General features: G+C 38.7%; 1 protein-coding gene across 6 annotated transcripts in view; it reads left to right on the plus strand.

The window, feature by feature from the left end:
• Window positions 1-19,175, plus strand: part of CDYL (chromodomain Y like) — a 106,807-nt gene that overhangs the window by 53,053 nt on the left and 34,579 nt on the right. The gene's annotated exons all lie outside the window — the stretch shown is intronic.

The raw sequence follows: 19,175 nt of genomic DNA on the forward strand, positions 1-19,175 counted from the left end.
TGGATTGAATTCTGTCTTCATTCTATTTTATCAATATTTTGTTGTTTATACCTCATTTGATATTGAGAGCTTATCTAGGTTTGATGCCTGGCTTGCTAGTATCTCAGTAGATGACAGGTTATTCAGCTTGTACTGTAAAATTTGTGATACCAGTGAAACCCAAAGTGCTTTGGTGCGAGGAAGCTGTTTGTTCCCTCCACCCAGGTGAGACCCCCAGTTAAGACTTCATGGTCCTCATTCTTGTGCTCTGAACCTCGGCTCATCCCTGACAGACCCAGGTTGTTGTGTAGTCACAGGTGTTCTTGTAAGCATGCTTTTGAGGCTCAATTTTCAAGTGTAATACTGTGTCTTTAAATAAAATGCAGTGCATAGAATCTGCAGGTATGCTATTGATGATGGCTTGCTGGAAAAATTGCTTGAAAACCAAGGACTGGGCTTGCCAAAAAACGTGCTTAGAGACAAGCTATATGGGCAAAAAGTGGGTTGAAGACTTTGGGAGACTTTGTGTTGGGTGCCCCCCTGTTGCATTCAGATTGCTTGCATTCAGATTTTCTGAGAAAACAGCTGTGGAAAAGCAGTGGACAAGGGAGGAGTATGCTCTTGGAGCTGCAATGTCAGGTCATGGACCAACCCATTTTGCTGCAGATGAACTAGGTAACCATGGTAATGCACACATAGATGCCAGGAATATCTCTTCCTTTGCATGGGCTAAGGAAGGAATGTAAATCTCGGAAGATGCAAACAAAGCTGGAGGGGAAAATGCAAGAAATGCCATTACAAGAGTTTTCTGAGTAGGTGAGGTAGAGGAGTGTGTATGCACGCAAGATAGTTTTGTGATAATTAATATGCATTTTGGAGTATGGTGTTGTCCCTAGTGAAGTGATTGATAAGCTCTGCTTTTGCCTCGTGGCGTTCAGAAAAGAAAAGGTACACAAAGGGCCTTTTGGGGTAGATGAGTAACCACAAATGAGTAAATCATTCCCACCAATTTTTTGCCCAGGTAATAGTGGTACAGTGAGGGCCCAGTTACAGGGCATCAAGTGGAAGTTGAGAGACCTGCATAGGAACAGACGTGACACATAAAATATTACCTAAGGTTCATTTATCCAGTTCACTGAAATGTTACAATTTCCTCCGCTGCCACCACCTCCTTCAGCTCTTCTTAGGCATTTATCTGGGCAACTACCAATGAAAGCTATCAACTGATCCTAGGGATGATGGCAATACGAGTTTTTTCTCATACATTTTCAGGAGGTCTTCAGGTGTAGATCGAAGAAGGAGAGCCACTGAGATAGTCACGATATGCAAATGCCCAAAAATACAGAATATGTTTCCACCTTCTGCCTGCTGCTGGAGGAATATAGTACAAGTACATTAACTGAGGCTTTCCCTCTTTGTCCTGATACACTGTCACCAATCCCCAAGCTGAGCACTTTAGTGCACTGGGAAACGGAAGCTAAATACTCAAATTTACTGCAACTTTGCAGGCAGTTACACTTATCTGCAACACTTTGGGGGGTAACATCCAACTCATGCAGTAATTCTCAGATTATAAAACTTAGAAACAAAGTTAAAAACAAACGAACAAACAAAAAAACCTTTACATTTATATCTGACATCAGTATTTTTTCCTAGCTTTTAGGATTTCTTTGACAGGTATCTTTTTCACAGAAGCCCAGGCTCCAACTCAGCTGTTCTGCATGGCCAGAGTGGACCTTTATTTAGAGAGAAACCAAGAGAGGCAGCCCTGTCTCCTACAGCTGGCTTGGCCTTGGAGCTTCCTGAGCTGATCCTTTCTCTATCTCTTCATTAAAGCTGTGCTCTTCTCCTTGCTGTTTTTATTTTTAACTTCACACTGCTATTCATTAAAAATGTAGTAAATCGATGCTTCGTTCCCTCCTCTGCATGGGGCTGTCACTGTGCAGGATCCCGTTTCACTCCTTGCTTAGGACATTCCTTCTGTCTTAAGTGGACACCTATCAGATTTTCAACACCAACCTCAGGAATCATACATCATGAGAGGTATTCATTGCGCAGAAACACCGTCAAATTCATACCTTCATCTTCATATGCACCAGATCTGGCATATTAATAATACAGATGATAGATCTGGCATTTGGAGCACTCTTTCCAAACTTCCCACCTCCTCCACATATACTTTCTGCTAATTTTAAAGAGTTCCTACTTCCACATGGAGCATGCTGTCAGGAAGACAAAAGCATGTTTTGAGAAATTACTTTTTACTTGAGCAGGTTTAGAAGTTATTATTGTAACAATTATGTTGGAAAAACCCAGTGGTCGAAACAGAAATCATTGATTGGAAAGCATAACTTTGAAAGAGTCTAGAAAAATATATACTACACTTTAAAAATTTTAGACTTTTTTAAATTAAAGCCAATTTAGATGTTGATTTTTTTTTAAGTAATATTGGAAAAATAATTTAAAACTTTAATATGAAAACAGTGTTCCTAATCTTGAGATTATTGCTGTGACTGCTTTTGTGTGACTCGTGTTAGTTTTTTAGTCCCATTTTAGGATGGTGAAACTCTTCAGTGTTTAGTCTCTTCTTTTTTTTGTTTTCCTCAGCTTTGATTTTTATTTTTATTTCATTTATAGTAAAAGTACACACCAGGAAAAAAAAGAACTTGTATGCACAGGAATATCCCATGACTGCAATTACTAGGAAATACTGGTATTATTGTAGTACGTAGTCTGGCTTTTCACGAGACAGACGACTGCCATGATGCAGTTCTTGTTCCAAAGTTCCTACAGTCTCAGAAAAGGCAACCAGCAAATATTTATACAAATATGCTGGAGTACCAGGGGAATAAAATAACAGTAATGTTTGCTCTGGGTGTTGGTGCTTTCAGCACACTAAAATCTAGCTGCTATCCAAAGTATATTTTTAAACAAAGAGAACCGCTGTATTGAATGTTCATATTTTAAAGGCTTGGCCTTGAAAACAGGGTCAATGAGATAATATACTACGTACAAGTCTAAGAAGGGTGATATATGGAAGAAGTGGGAATGGGTCACTGAATAAACATCGCTGTGGTTCTGGTATTTTGAAATATGTTTTGATTATCAGCTGTTATGAAAAGCTAATAGAAGTGATCCTGAAGTGGATGAATGAAACAGAAAAACACCACCAAAAAATGAAATGTTGTGGAAAAGATGTTAATGACACCTACAAGCTATGCATATTACTCAAAACTAGGCAAGAGAAAAAGTGGCCTTATGTCTTAACAGTAAGTTCTGATACCTTCAAAGTTTATAAAGGCTTCCTTCATCAAAATTGAATTAAAAAATAGCTTTGAAATTTTATTGCAAATGTTTTAGGCATAGCACACTCTTAATATACAGGGAAGTTCTATTTAATAGAATGCACAAGTGAAACTGTAAAGAGAATTTCATCTGTCAAGCACGCAGGGCTAGAGAGCTGTCTTGCAATTTTAGAGAGGACTAAATGACTGTACTGATTGTACACCTTCTGCAAAACTTGATCATAAACCAGGTGAATACCATTGCTTGGCAAATTCTAGGGGTTTTTTGGGTTTTTTTCTGGGTCACCCTATAGTTGCTACAGTTTTTATTCAGCTGACTATGTCCAACATGTGGATGCAATTGAGAATAAATGCCACAAAAAGGGATATTTTGGGCAGAAAGGCATGCAAAGCTCAAAGTATAAAATGAGCATGAAGAGCACATCTAGCTGCATATAGTATAATTAGAATAAGGCGGGCTGGTGGCTCGCATACAGGAAGAAAAGAAATACAAGAAATGCAGTGAATTACATCACTTGTTAGGCAGACAAGCACCACCAGTGTGCACAGTGGAATTAGCGTCTCCCTCCTTGCATGTATTAATTCAGATTAATGACTTGCAGGAGTAGCAGGCTGTCTGAGAATACAAAGATGATTGCAATATCTCACCCTACAAGGTGTCTGCTGATTCTTCAATTGGGTGATGGTGCTGCTGTTATCTCAAAACAATGGTATTAGCACCAAAAGAAAAGCCAGGCATCGAGAAAAAAATGAGTGAACTTAAGGTCTGTTTGTTACCTGTTCTCTCCCTTACCCAAAGCAGCTTATGAAATTAAAACCCACAGATTCAGAAAACCAAAAATCCACTATAACACCCAGGGAAAATAGTGTCTGTTGTTTGATTGTCTGATAGCTTTAGTCTCAACAGGACCCAAGCAAGTGTAGAAGTGCTTATGGATGCAACTGGAACCAGGGAGAAATGTACATTTTCAATACAACACCAAGCCAGGCTGGAAGGAGTTTAGCGGCTCCCTGTTCTCTAGGGTGAGGGGAGCTTACCCATTTCCCTCCCAGGTTCTCCCAGTTACTTTCTTCCCTCAGTCTATATGTTTCCGGGGTTAGGCTTTGCATGAGGAACAGTTCACTGTCACCAGCACAGCTCATCAGGCCACTCTTGAGTCTCATGGGAAGAGCATAGCAGTTGACAACAGTGCGTTGGGCATGAACTGTGTTAATTGTCCAAGTGGACGGCAATCTATATTCATATAACTCAAAAAGCAATATCAAGAGGAGAGTTGTAGAAGTTCATTGCTGTATGAATTTGAGTGGACAGTACAACTAAAGGAAAGTTGGAGGTTTTTGGATTTCTTTCCAGTTAGCATCCTGGAAGGACAGAAGCAGCTTTGAGCTCTTCTTTTGTTTGTTTTTGTTTTGGTTAACTAGTAAAATGCAATTCCAAAAAAAACCCCTAAGACAGGAACTTCCGTTTTCAGTGTGTTTATACGTTGCACTTGGATGGTGGCTTGATCTCTGCTGAGTGATCTGGAAAGCAACCACATATTTTATTAGTGCAAACAAAAGCCTGTGAAATGGGTTAAAGTCCTTTGTAAAGCCTGTCTAACTTCTGAAATTACTGGTTAAACTTCTTTGTCAAATGCAGCAGTGTGTAATTTTGTATCTTCTATTGTGTATGCATTTAGCAAATCACTAAGAGTAAAAACAGTTTTCGTTTAATCAATCTTAAAGACACCTTTGTGTTCTTTTTCTTCAGAAATTGCATTTCATTTAGATTTTATTCCTTAAGAGTTCACATTATTACTTCTCTAATGCACCATATTGCAACATTTTAACTTACCAGCAATTTTGCCATCTGTATTACTATGTCATTTTCAAGTTCTTCAGCTTATATAACTGAAATAATATTCAGAATTGTTGCCAATTTCTTGTTTATCTATATTTTCTGGGTTAATATAAATGCAAAAGTGTTCAGAAATATGGTAGACTGGATGGTCTCTATTGTGTGGAAAATTGATCTGTTATCCCATACCGTTCTGAGTTTTGTCTTGCCCCTGCCCCGTTGCTTGTTGAGTTCTTGGTACAGGCTATCGTTCCTTTACAGGGTGCTTGAGGGTTGACAACTTCTTGCGAAAATCTCTCATATTCAGGGCTGTATTGATTTATGTTGATAGATTATCATAATAATAAATCAGGATTTAAGTGCAGGGTTTGCTTAAGTTCTAAGGCTGTTTTCCTGAGATCATAAGGCATAAGTGACTGGTTTATTCTTTTTTCTGCCTTCTGCCATTGTCCACTGCTTAGAAGAGAGATGCATCAGTTGGATGCTTTGTGGTGTAGACTTTTGATATAGCTAAGCTGGTATAAAAGGTAGCTACTTAGAAAAGAGTGGTCCAATTCCTTTCCCCTGCTTCCCTGACCCCAAACCCCAGGTTATAATACGGCCTAACCAACTGCTCCTGTAAGGACAGGCTTATTTTTATCAACCTTCTGGAAGTGACAGTGAGAAAGAGGATGTGTCCCCGGGGAGGGAGACAGAGACATGCTTTTTCCTTGTTTTAATTCTGTCCCTGAAAAACCTTTAATGAAAACTGGATAAAATATATTAAAACAAACCAAAACACACATACACACAAAAACCCAATAAAACAAACAAACGGAAAACCCCAAACCAGGCAAGAAAGTTCTCAAGAAATACTCAATTTGCATAGAAAATCCTCAACCTAAGTTGATAGCAAAACTCCTGTTATTTTCACTGATACTTATATTACACCTGCAGGCCCACTGGTAAACATAAAGCTCTTGGCTGTGCAGTTCTTCTGATGTTGTGTTAGTTTACACAGACTGAGGATCTAGAGTCCAAATCTGTCTTGGCTACTCTGGTGAGGTCAATAACAATCAGCCATTATGTTCTCCCACAGTACTTGTACCAACATGAGACAAAGTAATTTCTGACGACACGTTTGTCATACCTGCTGTGTCAAAACTTAGCGAAGATGAAGCACTGTGAAGCAAAGGCCCTGTTTACAAGGCTCACTTTCATCCTACTTTGCATACGTCTATGCAGAGAAAATGTGTTGAAGATCAGACTGAACGATAGAACAAAAATGTTGAGCTACCTTTTTTTTCTTCTTCCACCATTGTCAAAATTGTAGAATTTCAGGACAGCTTTTGATAATGCAGCAGAAATGTGAAGCGCAATCAGAAGTACTCATGCGGTACCTTTTGTAGTTGTGTCTGGCAGAGTAACCAGCAACTTCTATGGTCACGTGCTGTCTCAGAAACTTACATCTCCCATCTCTGTTAAGGCTGTGAAGTGGATGGAGTGTATGTTTGCTATGGAAACTGTTATTATGAATCTGTGTTTTCTTGAAAAGAAGATTAATCCTAATAGGTTGATACAAAAATCCATAAAAAACAGACCAAAACATTCATAATATGGTTCAGAGAAGATTTGCCTTGATCACATCATCTACTTAAAATAAGAAGTCAACAAAACATCCTCATAGGGAGATTGTTACAGGCGGGATAAAATATCATAGAATTAGTAAACAAACGATTTCTTTTTTCTTTTTTTTTTTTCAATCAATGCTTGTGAAAGAGAGAAAATTGTTAGATTTGAGGAGATGCAAAACTGAAAATTTTAAATTTTATTTAATTTTTTTAAGCTAGGTGCTTGGATAACAGCTGCTTGGATAACAGCTTTGTATTTTACAGATGATATGAGATATAATAAACTTTAAAGTTTATTATATTTTAGATGCCTTTAAGAAACAAAGGCAATTTATAAACACTAGTGTTTTGAACTAGAATATTCTATATTTGAACACATCTGAAAACTGGGAAGTTTTAAGATTTACTCTTTAAGAAGAAGAGGAGGAAAGAGCATCTTACCATTATATTAAGAGTTCTTTGAACATCTTAGTGAAACATGAATAAAGAAGTGCAGACTGTCATTTATTTTTTTGAAACTATTTTTGAAAATAGTTTTTTTGAAACTATTCCCTGAAAGAGGCAACTAAAGAAAGTATGTGCTTGTACTTCAAAAGGCTGCTAAGAAAAGGCTGGGAAGATGGAAAATGGAGTATGCTTAATAGTTCATTGTAGTTGTGTCAGAGGTTAACAGTGGGATGTCTTAAGATTCTGCAATAGGATCTGTGCTTATTTATATTTATTAGTGCTCTTCTTAAAAAAAAGCTGCAGTGAACAGCAAAGGTACAAAACTTACGGAGAAACAGTTATTTATTCCTTAAGATGTAAGAAAATAGAAACTTCAGAGAGACATATCTAAAGTAGGAGGCAAAGCAAAGTGATGAACAGCAGGAAGATGACTTACGAAGGTTGTTTTCCTTGTGTGCTTCTAGCAGTTTTTAGCCCAGGATGCAGATACGAGTACCTAAACACTGCGAAGGGCAACTCCAAAAAGACTTGGCCTAGTATTGGACTAGAGAAGCTCTCAAGGTTTCTCTATTTGTCACATACATTTGTCATTACTCTTCAATTAAGCGTGGTGTATAATGTATCTGCAGATAATATGTGTTGGCCGGCATAGTGTCTTCCCTGCATTAGCACTGCTGTCCCTCAGACTTCAACTTGGATTGCTGTATTGTTTTTAAGATGGGCGAGAATAAGAGGGAGTGGAGAAACTGGCTGGCTGCCTTCTCAGACTAGTTCCGTGTGAAAGGTGTCCAAATGGACTTCCAATGTATACACCATTGGAGAATCTAGGCCAAGCTATTGATGAAAACTGAAACAACAGGAACAAAGAGGATATAAAATAATAATTAAAAATAAAATCATGTGTCTGAAGGGAATACTGACAATATTTTAGAGAAGAAGCTAATTATAGACTTGATGAAATAGTGACTGATGTAGTTAGAAATTTCTGTTCTGTGATTGAATAAATAAGGGGACATTAGAGAAATCAAAAGGTGTCAAATTCAGAACAGAAAGATAATGGCTTTCGATATAGCTTCCATTTAGTCCTGAGAGCTGTTTGCTAAAATATATTTGAGTACAAGAGATAAAGAGATAATGGTCATTTAAAAGAATTGTAGGCCTTTATAAGGATAATGGGAGTAAACTGTGTTTATAGGAATTATATGGTTTTACAAAGAATGTCTTCCTTTAGAAGTAAGGAAACATTTTGTAACATACCTGAAAATTGTAATTCAGGGATTTTTATACTTCTTTCTGCACTTGTTAGCCATTATTATTTATCAATAATTCACTCAACTATTATTTATTAAATTACTTTTATACTGTGCAAACATTCAGAAGTTCTAATCGTTGCCCTGTTAAGATAGTAGGATAGGCACTGGAAAAGCAGAAAAATGGTGGAGCTCTGGTCTGGTTCCCTCTGAGCTTCTCACTGTGAAGCACCTTTTTCTCCTCTAGATTCATACATGACATCCCTGAAAAGATGCTTAGAGAACTGTATGAAGCAATTATTTGGGGAAAAAACCACAACCAACCAACCAAAAAAAACCCCACAAACATACACAAAATTTAAATGCTTTAAGTAAAGAATACTGATCTTCATTCCTCCTTTTTTTTGGGGGGGATAGTTAGCACAAAAACCCCTCCAGTGTAAACAGTTTTGTTACATTGTATTCTTCCCTCCTCCCTTGGTTTCTGGACAGATTTCAAATTCAGTGGACACTTCTGAGAAATACAGGAATGAGCTGAAACCAACTGTAAATACAAAGCTAATTGTTGTTTTACCAGGCATAACATTTTATTGACATAGATAATTTAAAAATAATTTTCAGCATACGGAAAGAATATCCTGCTAGGGCTTCTCTTAAAGTTGGTGATTGTGTGGAGATGTATTTGTGGCAGTGCAGGGCAACAACCTTTCACCAAGGAACCCAAAGATAGGTTGGTTTTTTATATAGTACAAGCAGGAAAACTTATACAGTAATAATGGGTATTTCAAACAATTTACCATGTGTTTTGTGATTTTCTTTTTTAATTTCCGAATACAAAGGACGAGAGATTATTCTGTGGTTTTAGTTTAGGGAACCATCTATTTTTACTTTCTGTGCATGTGTAGGCAATTAGCTTGAAAACCTGTTTCAAATATTTAAAAGTTTTATACAAAACACAAGCCACATCTTTGATTACTATTACTGAAAGCTAGTGAGACATTTTGTTTTCTTGTTTCTTTGCTTTGTACCCTGAGAGTGCTTTTTGTTCCATTAGCTTTATTGGGTTGTGTATAGTCAGTTAGTTTGGGGGGTGTTTTTAGAAATGACCTTTCTAAGTACAAACAGTAGAGCAGCAAAAAATCCATTTTAAATATGTGAGAGAGAGAAAAAAGAAATTTAGACATATTGCTTATCTGAGGTGCTTGTAGGAAGTAGAAAGTTTTCAATTTAGAAAATGTATAAATAGATAAATTTTAGAATATGTATTTTGTAATAAGTGAGAGAGTGGGTTTCCTTAAATGATCATGTAGTATAAGACAGTGATGATAGTAAACGAACTGGCTGCCCAAACTATGGGTCAGAATTGAGGACCTATTCTGGAATAAGTGCTTTGAAATGAGTGTTTTCTGAACTTGATTTAGTTGTACTTGAGGTTTCTGCTCTTAAGAATCAGAGGAAATGTTTATTTCAGAGGTTTTCTTTCTCTGTCTGGAATGCTAAATTCAACAGCCCTTTAGATGCTGTAAAGTAAAAGGAGAAAGTAACAATCATATTATGTTTAATCAGCTTTGAAAGCAATGGGTAAAATTGTCCAAGCATGAGTGCCTTTAAGACACATGGCAAATCAATGGTATGCTTTTTTCCTTTTTTCTTTTTTTTCTTTTTCAATTGACAGTTTAGATACCTGTTATGTTTATTGACCTCATGGGGAAGTGCTGATGCTCTGCATTTTTGGAAATCAGATTTCTTTTGATTTGCATTTCCAAATGCAGACGTAGCTAACATTAAAGGCTGAGCTCTGCGTCTTCTGCTAAAGTAATACAAGCAACACCAGTCAGTATCCCTCACTGATCTTTTGTTTTTGGCTTGGTGTGAAACGTTGAGGAAGAAAATTGACTTGTTACAATGCTTTGTTAAGATATTTTGCTCTTCAGTCCTTTCTTTTCTAGTACTGTTTTACTCTCTCACAGTGGTCATTTTCAATAAATCATTATTCCTCTTATTATATCTTGTCATAGTTAAGGGGTCCCTGTTACTTTTTTTTGTCATAGGCCAGTTTGAAATGTCATTTTAAGATTGAGTAAGATATAAAACTAGATTAGTGATTGATGCATAAAATGTTAAGGACCACTCCATGCTCCATTAGAGGTTTTATGCATATGCATACTTTCCTAGAGTTGCATTTATTCCCACTTCTAAAAAAATATTTTGTTTTTTATTTTAAAATTCCTGGTATGAAGTCTGATACCAAATTGCTTTGTATCATATTTTAGATTGTGGCGGGTGAAATTTAGACCCCAGTAAAATACATCTCTCTAGATTCTTTTCAGTTAAAGTGTAATATGAAAATATTATTACTGTACTATTATGTATTATAAATCACAAACCTGGTAGAGTAATGTAATACAAATAGGCCATATACTTACATATGTTCAAGTTAAAAAGGGTGGGGGTAATACTAAATAAAATTTATTTCAGGATAAACCTGTATAAGAACCGCTCAATGGGTCTCTAGTTGACCTGGCATTAATATCTCTGTACATTTGCTTAAGTTTTGCCAGTGTAAGAATTAGCTATGCTGTGATCTTCTGACAACTTAGTTAAAGTCGATGATTACATTTTCAGATGTTTCAGTCTTGTATGTGTGATTTTTTATATATATATATTTTTAAAATATACTTAAATAGTAGCCTATCTTTCTACTGTAATTGCTTAGTATATTCTTTGGATAGGCTTCTTATCCTTTGAAGACTCCAAAAAGAATAATCCCTTATACTAAGGCAATTTTTGATGGGTGTTAATTACAGTTTGGTTATATATTTCTCTCTCTAAAGCACTTCCTCTCCCCTTTGGATGTCCTCTTTGGTTTCTCTGTTCCCTGGCTGAGCCCTGCTATGATCCTACCACCCTCGCTAAGGCACTGTACCCTCTCTCCCCCTGCCTAGGGAGGAGGGATCTGCACAAGACTGGATTTGGCAGTACCGTGTGAGGGTTAGAGAAGGCCCTTGGGGAGGCTGTTGGAGCCCTTGGATGAAAACCGACATACTCCAGCAACCCTGGCAATCCTCAGCGGTTAAGGAGGATTTCTGTTGCAGAGTGATATTCCTGTGATCGTTGTGTACTTTCACAAACTTGTTTATAGGTCAGTAAGTTTCTTGGTATATGTCCAGTTTTCACAGATTCTCTTTAATTATCCTCTAATTGTACTCTGGCTTCATTTAGAAGAGTGAAAACATTCTGTAGGGGGTGAGGTTAGGCAGGTAAATTGGTATGGTGGTTTGATTTGTTGTTTTGGGGGGGTGAGGGGGTTGTACGTTTAGATTTCGCAGAAATTGCTGTAAAATCCTAGAACTGCTCTGCCCAATGTTTGTTATACCTTAGATCAGACTTGTTTACACCAGTTAGATGCTGTGAAATGACAACTAAATACAGTACTGCTTTGCAATATCTCAGTGACAGCCTTGGCTGCAGTGATAACAGTACTGTGGAGCTTGGGATCCTGCCGAGCACACTGAAGGTTAGTACTAAGACAAAGGTCTTAGATTGTAGAAGAGCAAACTTCAGCTTGCTCAGAGCTCAGTTGGGAGGGATTCCATAGGAAACTTCCACAGAGGACAAAGGAGCTACTGAGCGCTGGGAGTTTTTCAAGAACACTCTCCTGGAAGCACAAAACCAGTTCATCCCCTTTAAAGGTAAGGGAAGCAGGTGGAGCAAGAGACCCCTTTGGCTTAACTTCGAGCTCCTGAGTCTGCTCAAAACCAGAAGAGAAGAGTACCAGACATGGAAAAGCAGATGAATAACCAACGAGAACTACAAGGGCAATGCCAGGGTGTGAAGAGGTGCAGTAAGAAAAGCAAAAGCTCAGCTTGAATTGAAATTGGCCAGAGATGTCAAAAACTACAAGAAAGGGTTCTTCAGGTACGTAAACAACAAGCAAAACCAGAAGGAAAATATTGTCCTGCTGTTTAACCGGAGAGGGGAATTAGTCACCAACAATGCTGAAAAGGCAGAGATTCTCAACACTTCTTTCACCTCTGCCTTTACCAGCACTGTTGGGCCCTAGGCCTTGGGAACAAAAATGCAGGTTAATGCAAACACAGACCCACCATCAGTGAAGGAAGAGTTGGTATGTGAACTGTTACAGGAGCTTGTTCTGTTGGTATTACAAGAGCTTGACCCCTACAAATCAATGGGCCCTGACAATATCCACCTGAGGGTGTTAAGAGAGGTGGCTGGTGCTGTTGCGAGGCCACTCACCATAACCTTTGAGAAGTTGTGGAAATCAGGGGATGTCCTGGACTGAAGAAAGGAAATGTCACCCCCATCTACAGTAAGGGCTCAAAGGAGGATCCAAGGAAATTAGAGGCTCATCAGTCTTGCTTCAGTCCTGGGATGGTTATGGAGCAAATCCTCCTGGGGGCTGTCACAGGTCAAATGAAGCACATGATTGGGAAAATCCAGCACAGATTCACTAGGAGTAAATTGTGCTTGACAAACCTGATGGTCTTCTATGACAAAGTAACCTTCTCAGTGGATGTGGGGTGAGTGGTGGCCATTGTCTACCTGGATTTCTCCAGGGCTTTCAATACAGTTTGACACAGCCATGTCCTAGAGAAACCGATGTGTTACGGTCTAGACAAATGGTCTCTTCAGTGGTTGGGGAACTGGCTGACGGGCACCACCCAGAGGTGGTGGTAAGTAGCTCCTTTTCCAACTGGTGACCTGTCAGTGGTGCGGTCCCCCAGGGATTCATATTGGGCCAAATGCTGTTTCATATCTTCATAAGTGATCTGGACGATGAGATCAAGTGTACTCTGATGAAGTTTGCTGGTGATACCAAACTGAGTGGGGAAGCGGACAAAATTTGTACGTTTTAAAACCCCCTAAGTTTTGCTCTTTTACCTGTGTTCAGGCACAACAAAGTGAAGTGCGGTCCAAGTCCTGAAGTCCTTTTCTTCCCCTGCCTTCCAGGGATCCAGGATTGCAGCTCTTGCTTGTGGGAGGGAAGCTGCTAGCAGAAGCAGCTACTCCGTTCTTCCTGCAACAACTGCGTGTCTTGCCCATAGCAGCAGGTCTCCCAGGCCTGTCGACTTTTGAGCGATGGTTTAGCAGTCTCAGGATGGTGTGTGCAGGAGCAGCTGTTGCTGATGGAAGAAATGGAAAGCCTAACTAGTTGTATAGGAGAGGGAGAGCAGAGGGAAGGACCTCCTTCCACAGAGAGTGGAAGGTGCTGATCTTGGATGGGGGTGCAGGGGAGGCGTTGAAAAGAAACTGGAAACACTGGCAGAAGGGGAGAGGGACCTTAACAGTTGGATGTGAATGCAATGGCTGCTGAATTTGGATGACCCTGGTATAGTGCATAAATATAAAAATTCCTTCAGTTAGGATTAGTATTCTTTCAGCATGCTTTTATTTAAAAACAAAATTGTAAATTGTTAAATTATTGGAAAATATTAGGACCATGCATGTTCTTCATGCAGAAAATTCTAAAAACACTTTCGTTTGTGGGAGTCCCTTATACTTTAATTATGTGTTGTATGAGACTGTAATGAGAGGATGACTCACGTTTGGTGTAGTACATTGTACTAATGTGTGGTAAATGAACCTCTGTACATCAACACACTTGGATATATATGACTACTAAAAGGAAACCATGCAGTATCTATTAAAGGTGGCACACAGTGGTCTCAGCGGTGAGATGTGGAGTGGAAAGGGTCAGGAGAGGAGGCAGTATTTCGTGGTATTTGACTTCCTTCTAAATTCTGCTTTGTCTGTATGTAGTGAGAACAGTTTCTTTAACAAGGTATCTTTCCACAAGTCTTTGTAGTGGTTGCTCAGGCTTTGCAGTGAGTGGAAATTAAAGGTTATGATTCAGGAGGAATTACATAGAAACATAATATGAAAGCTATCAGCAATGTCATACAGAATCCTACAATATAGTGATTGCATGGCAGTATTACTGACAATTCTTTATAATGGGATTTCTTACCTCTTGTTTTCCTTTGTATAAATACAAAAAGTTGCATTAAGGCACTTTCGACTAATCTTAGGTCATGGGTTTTGTCCATCAAATGTGCTCATCGGCATGGAGGCAGCAATTTGTAATTTTCCCCCAACAATTGGAATGCTTTTTTTATATAACATCTAATTCAAAAGACACTGAGGTCGTCTAGTCTGCGCTCCAGTGTATTACAAGTCATTACATTTCATCACTTACTGCTATATCCTGACTTAGCTTGAGTTAGCCTAGAGTATTACCAGACTCTGGAGACTAAATTTTTGTTTGTCATTTAATGCTGAATAGCAGGGAGTTGATTAAAAAAAATATGCTCAGATGAAAATACTTGTTTTGTGTGTCATGTTCTGCATAACGTCTTGAGAGGATGCCATCTGCTTCTGAATAAATAAATAAATTGGATTCCTATTAAAAGAGCTTGCTTTCAGAAAAGCAGCTTATGTTTCAGCCATGTACACATAGCCTAGCCCTGGTAATGTGCCCTCCAAACAGTTCCTCCTGGCAACCTCTGCTCTACCCACCAAGACCTATGCAGATTGTTGTGTCTCCCTGAATGCCTGAGTGTGCTGACAATGAAAAACTGCATAGGCTGGTTACTGAAACTTCTGTTGAGGTCATCCTGATAAAGTGTTTGCTTTTGCTATTAGCAATTTCTTCCTTTAGTGTCCTTCTCAACTGAGGAAGAGAACAGAGGTGGGCTCAGATGATTCCTTGCTAAACCTCTGCTACATAAACTCTGGACTTCCTCTTGCATGTGAAAGCTGAGTTAGCATAGGGGGCTTTATGAATACAAGAGAAGTACAGAGGGGGTTTTTTTGTTGTGATTTCTCTTTTTAACAAAAATAGGTTGGGGTTGTTTTGAGGAGAGGTTTGTTGATTTTATTGGTTGGTTGGTTGGTTTTTTTGTAAGTGCCTATGGAATAGCATATCGCCAAAGAGACTTTTTTAATTTTACATGTGTCAAGATGAGCCTGGAGAGATACCAGTAGGAGCTCCAAGCCAGAGAGATTCAATGTGAATAGATTTGAAGATAGAAGGTCTCACAAACACATTGCATTTTTTCTTGCATAATTAAAATTTTGCAACTTAAATTTTTTGGAAGTTGGCTTCAGGACTGTGCTTGGGTTCCTTGTACCTGAACCCTTGCAAAGGCAGGAAAGGTCCTGGCAAAAAGAATGGATTTTTTTCTCTAAAATGGTTTGGGTTGTTTTTCCTGTGCCTTGCTTAAGTGTCTTCTCCAATTTCATTGTCTCTGTTGAATGCAGCTTCAAAATCTTTAGACTATACTGCTTTATTGAGGGCAAGGACAAATACAACCACAGACTTCTTTTAGACAACATAGCCCAAGCCAGCTATACTTTTCCCCCAGTTGAGTTCTGTGATTAAACATTAAGTAGAGGCGCTTCCTACATCTTCTTGCACAATGATGTCTTTCATTCTATCTGTTCCTCTTACCACCTCATGGTTTTGGCTGCTTGCTCCTCTCCATATCCTTTAATTTATGCCAGCCTACTCAAATGGACTGAGCAAGGGCTGAAACGAGCAGGAATTGGGCAGAGGAGGATCTGGAAACTGGCACTGCTTCTTACTGATGCATGGCCTAGATGTGTTTTGAAAAGACTTCTTCCTACAAAAATCTGATAAAGTGGTGGGAGAGTAGTTAAGAGCTGGTTTCTTCACTGAGCAAAAGCCCTTATTACAATGAGTAGAGATACACAGATAACTCTGAGGTCCTCTAATTATCAATACACGGATGCTGGAGAGGGACTCTTCATCAGGGACTGTAGCGATAGGACAAGGGGTAATGGGTTAAACTCAAACAGTGGAAGTTCAGGTTGGATATAAGGGAGAAGTTCTTTACTGTGAGGGTGGTGAGGCACTGGAGAAGGTTGCCTAAAGAATTGGTAAATGCTCCATCCCTGGCAGTGTTCAAGGCGAGGCTGGACAGAGCCTTGGGACAACATGGTCTAGTGTGAGGTGTCCCTGTCCATGACAGGGGGGTTGGAACTAGATGATCTTAAGGCCCTTTCCAACCCTTAACATGCTACGATTCTATGCTTATAACCCTGATGCAATATACCAATCTGCTATCCCCTTCGCAGAAGCATGCAGTGTCACTAAGCAGCTTCTTCAAATACAGGCAGTATGTAATCCCTGAAAATAAAAACCTCTGAACCGAGTTTTACAGCAGTGGAAAGATTACTTTATATCTCAACTAAGCTAATACAGAGCCTTTCTAATGGCAATTTCCTGTAGCCATCTCCAATCTTCTTATGGCAGCTGTGTCCCTATGATTGAAAAGAATGGAAGTAACTGGCTTGAAACTTCAGCCGAGAAGTTTTAAATTCAAACCAAACAAAATGTGGCCTGGGCTATTAATCAACATGACTTTTTGGAACCACTTGATGAGGAAAGATGCTTTTTGATTTCATTAGACTAATGTGATAGCAGGTCACAGGAAGATAGAAGCGAAACAAATTTTAAAAGGCAGTATTTAACAAATAGGTCCCTATTCTTTACTCAGCTTTAAAATAGGAATAATTACCAAGATCTAGCAGGTAGTCCAATGAACAGAATACCTTGGGTTGTATTTGGTTATTCAAAAAAATTATGTGATTCAGTCTGTGCTTAAGGTCCTGGGTTTTTGGTTTGCTCCTCATCAGACATTTGAATATCCTTGTGAAGGTTTCTCAGGGCTTGTTTAAAGTATGTCAAGGATGGAGACTGCACACCTTGGGGATGCTTGTTCCGGTGCTTGACTACCTCTTTGTGAACTTTTTTCTAACCTATTATCAGAATGTCAGAATTTTCCCAGTTACAATTTATTTCCATTGCCCCTCATCCTTTAAAGTGCATCTCCAAGAATAATCTGGTTATGCTTCTGTAGTGCCACATGATAGGTAGTTAAATACAACATTAGGCAGATCATCAGCTCTTCTTTCTAATATGTCATGCCATCCTACATAGACTGAGGGAACCAACATCTGAATAGTTTTTGCTTGTTAACTTTCAGCTTTGGATGTCTGATTTTGGAGGGGAAGAGGGACTTTCTTAGCTCTGAGAATCTCACATCTACCTAATCACATAGTCAAATTAAGCTTGTAAACTGTAATCAGGCCTTGTCATTGTTAAGTATTAGTCATGTTTGAATCGTTTTATTATTTGGATATGTAGCCTCACAGTCTTTGTTACGAAGTTGGAGAATTTGAGAGATCAATAGGGGTCCTCAAATAGATGCTGTTACCAGATGGGATTTCTGTGGTGTGTGTTCTGGAGCTTAAAGAGTTAATGCCTCCCATGGTCTCTGTCTTTATTGGTATGTATGGATTTCTACCAACAGCTTCAAGCTAGCAAGATGGCATGTGTTTATAGAAAGCTTGTTACTTGAATGCTTTTTCTCCATTTAGAAATGCCTAACATCTTAAGTTTAAGAGCTGTGTAGAACAACATGTCACTGAAGCAATAAATATTGGCCTTTGTTCAAAATACAATAGCATTGAAAACAGGACTATGCATGTGGAAAGCAGATTTTCTTATTTATTTTTTGAAACCTCAGGGATGTTGTTAGGGATGCAGCTTGGGCTAAAGGAGATGTTGGTCAGCTTTGTCCATCCTTGTACTGAGGCAGAAGTGAGCAAGTATTTGTTTTCCTTGACAGGGGTTGCATAACCTGTTCTTTGAATTTACAATAAGTTCATAATGGGGATTAAACCATCTCTAACTCACCTTTCATACTGCTTTGATCAGAAAAGTCCTCTTCTTTTTCTTTCCCCAATATATTCTAACTGATATGGCTTAGCCAATGTATTCAGTAGTGATTCTTCCAATGAACAATTCAAATTTTACTTGCACATGCTGTAGAACAGCTATCCGATCTCCATAGCTTCTTCTTATGTACTAAAATGCCCCTATTCCTTTCATCTTTCCTCATATGTCCTATTTTTAAATCTCTTGCCATTGTTGATCAACCATAGACAGTCCAGAGTGTAGTACCCCAAACTGGATTGTTTCAGCAGTTACTTCACAAGTACTTAGTAGAAAGTATCATCTCCTTGCACATGCAGTTTCCATACCAGCGTACCTCACAATTGAGCTTTGCCCTTCTTTTTTACATCATGTTGTTAACTGGTGTACACTTTGTGACTGATTATAACCCAAATAAACTTTTCTGTGTTCTGCTTCATAGTCTGTAATTCCATGGTTTTAGTGCATGCTTTATTTTTCTTCCATACAAGTAAAAATTTTATTGAAAAAAGGCAGTGGTCCAAGTATATTTACAGGTGGAAGTGTAATACTTAAGCTGGGTTTTTTTGCACCAGCCTCCCACCCATCTATTCCTATAACCACTGCCCCAGTAACCCTCCTGATCTGTCACAGCATACCTTTTTCTTCTTGTCTTGTCCAGCAGTGATGACTACCTTCCAAGATTTCCTAACCTTGTTTTGCTGTTTCTCAAACTTAGGGCTGGTGCTGGTATCTGAGAGACTTTCTAGATTCTGCAGACTTCCTAATTTTATCCTTCTGAACATAAAAAGGTGCTAAAGACAAGTCACAGTTCACAGTGCAGCTTAATACCCTATTTGCATCTACTGCACCAATTCCACTATGGGAAGAAAATGTGTTTGGTTTTTTTTTCCCCTACTTTTTTTCCCCTCAGTGAGATTGTTAGGTTGTGGTTGTGGTTGTGGGTTTTGACTGGCAGCAGAAAGGCCCAGCATTTCACTGCCTCGG

The sequence above is a fragment of the Strigops habroptila genome, chromosome 1, assembly GCF_004027225.2.
Source record: "Strigops habroptila isolate Jane chromosome 1, bStrHab1.2.pri, whole genome shotgun sequence".
Lineage (NCBI taxonomy): Eukaryota > Metazoa > Chordata > Aves > Psittaciformes > Psittacidae > Strigops > Strigops habroptila.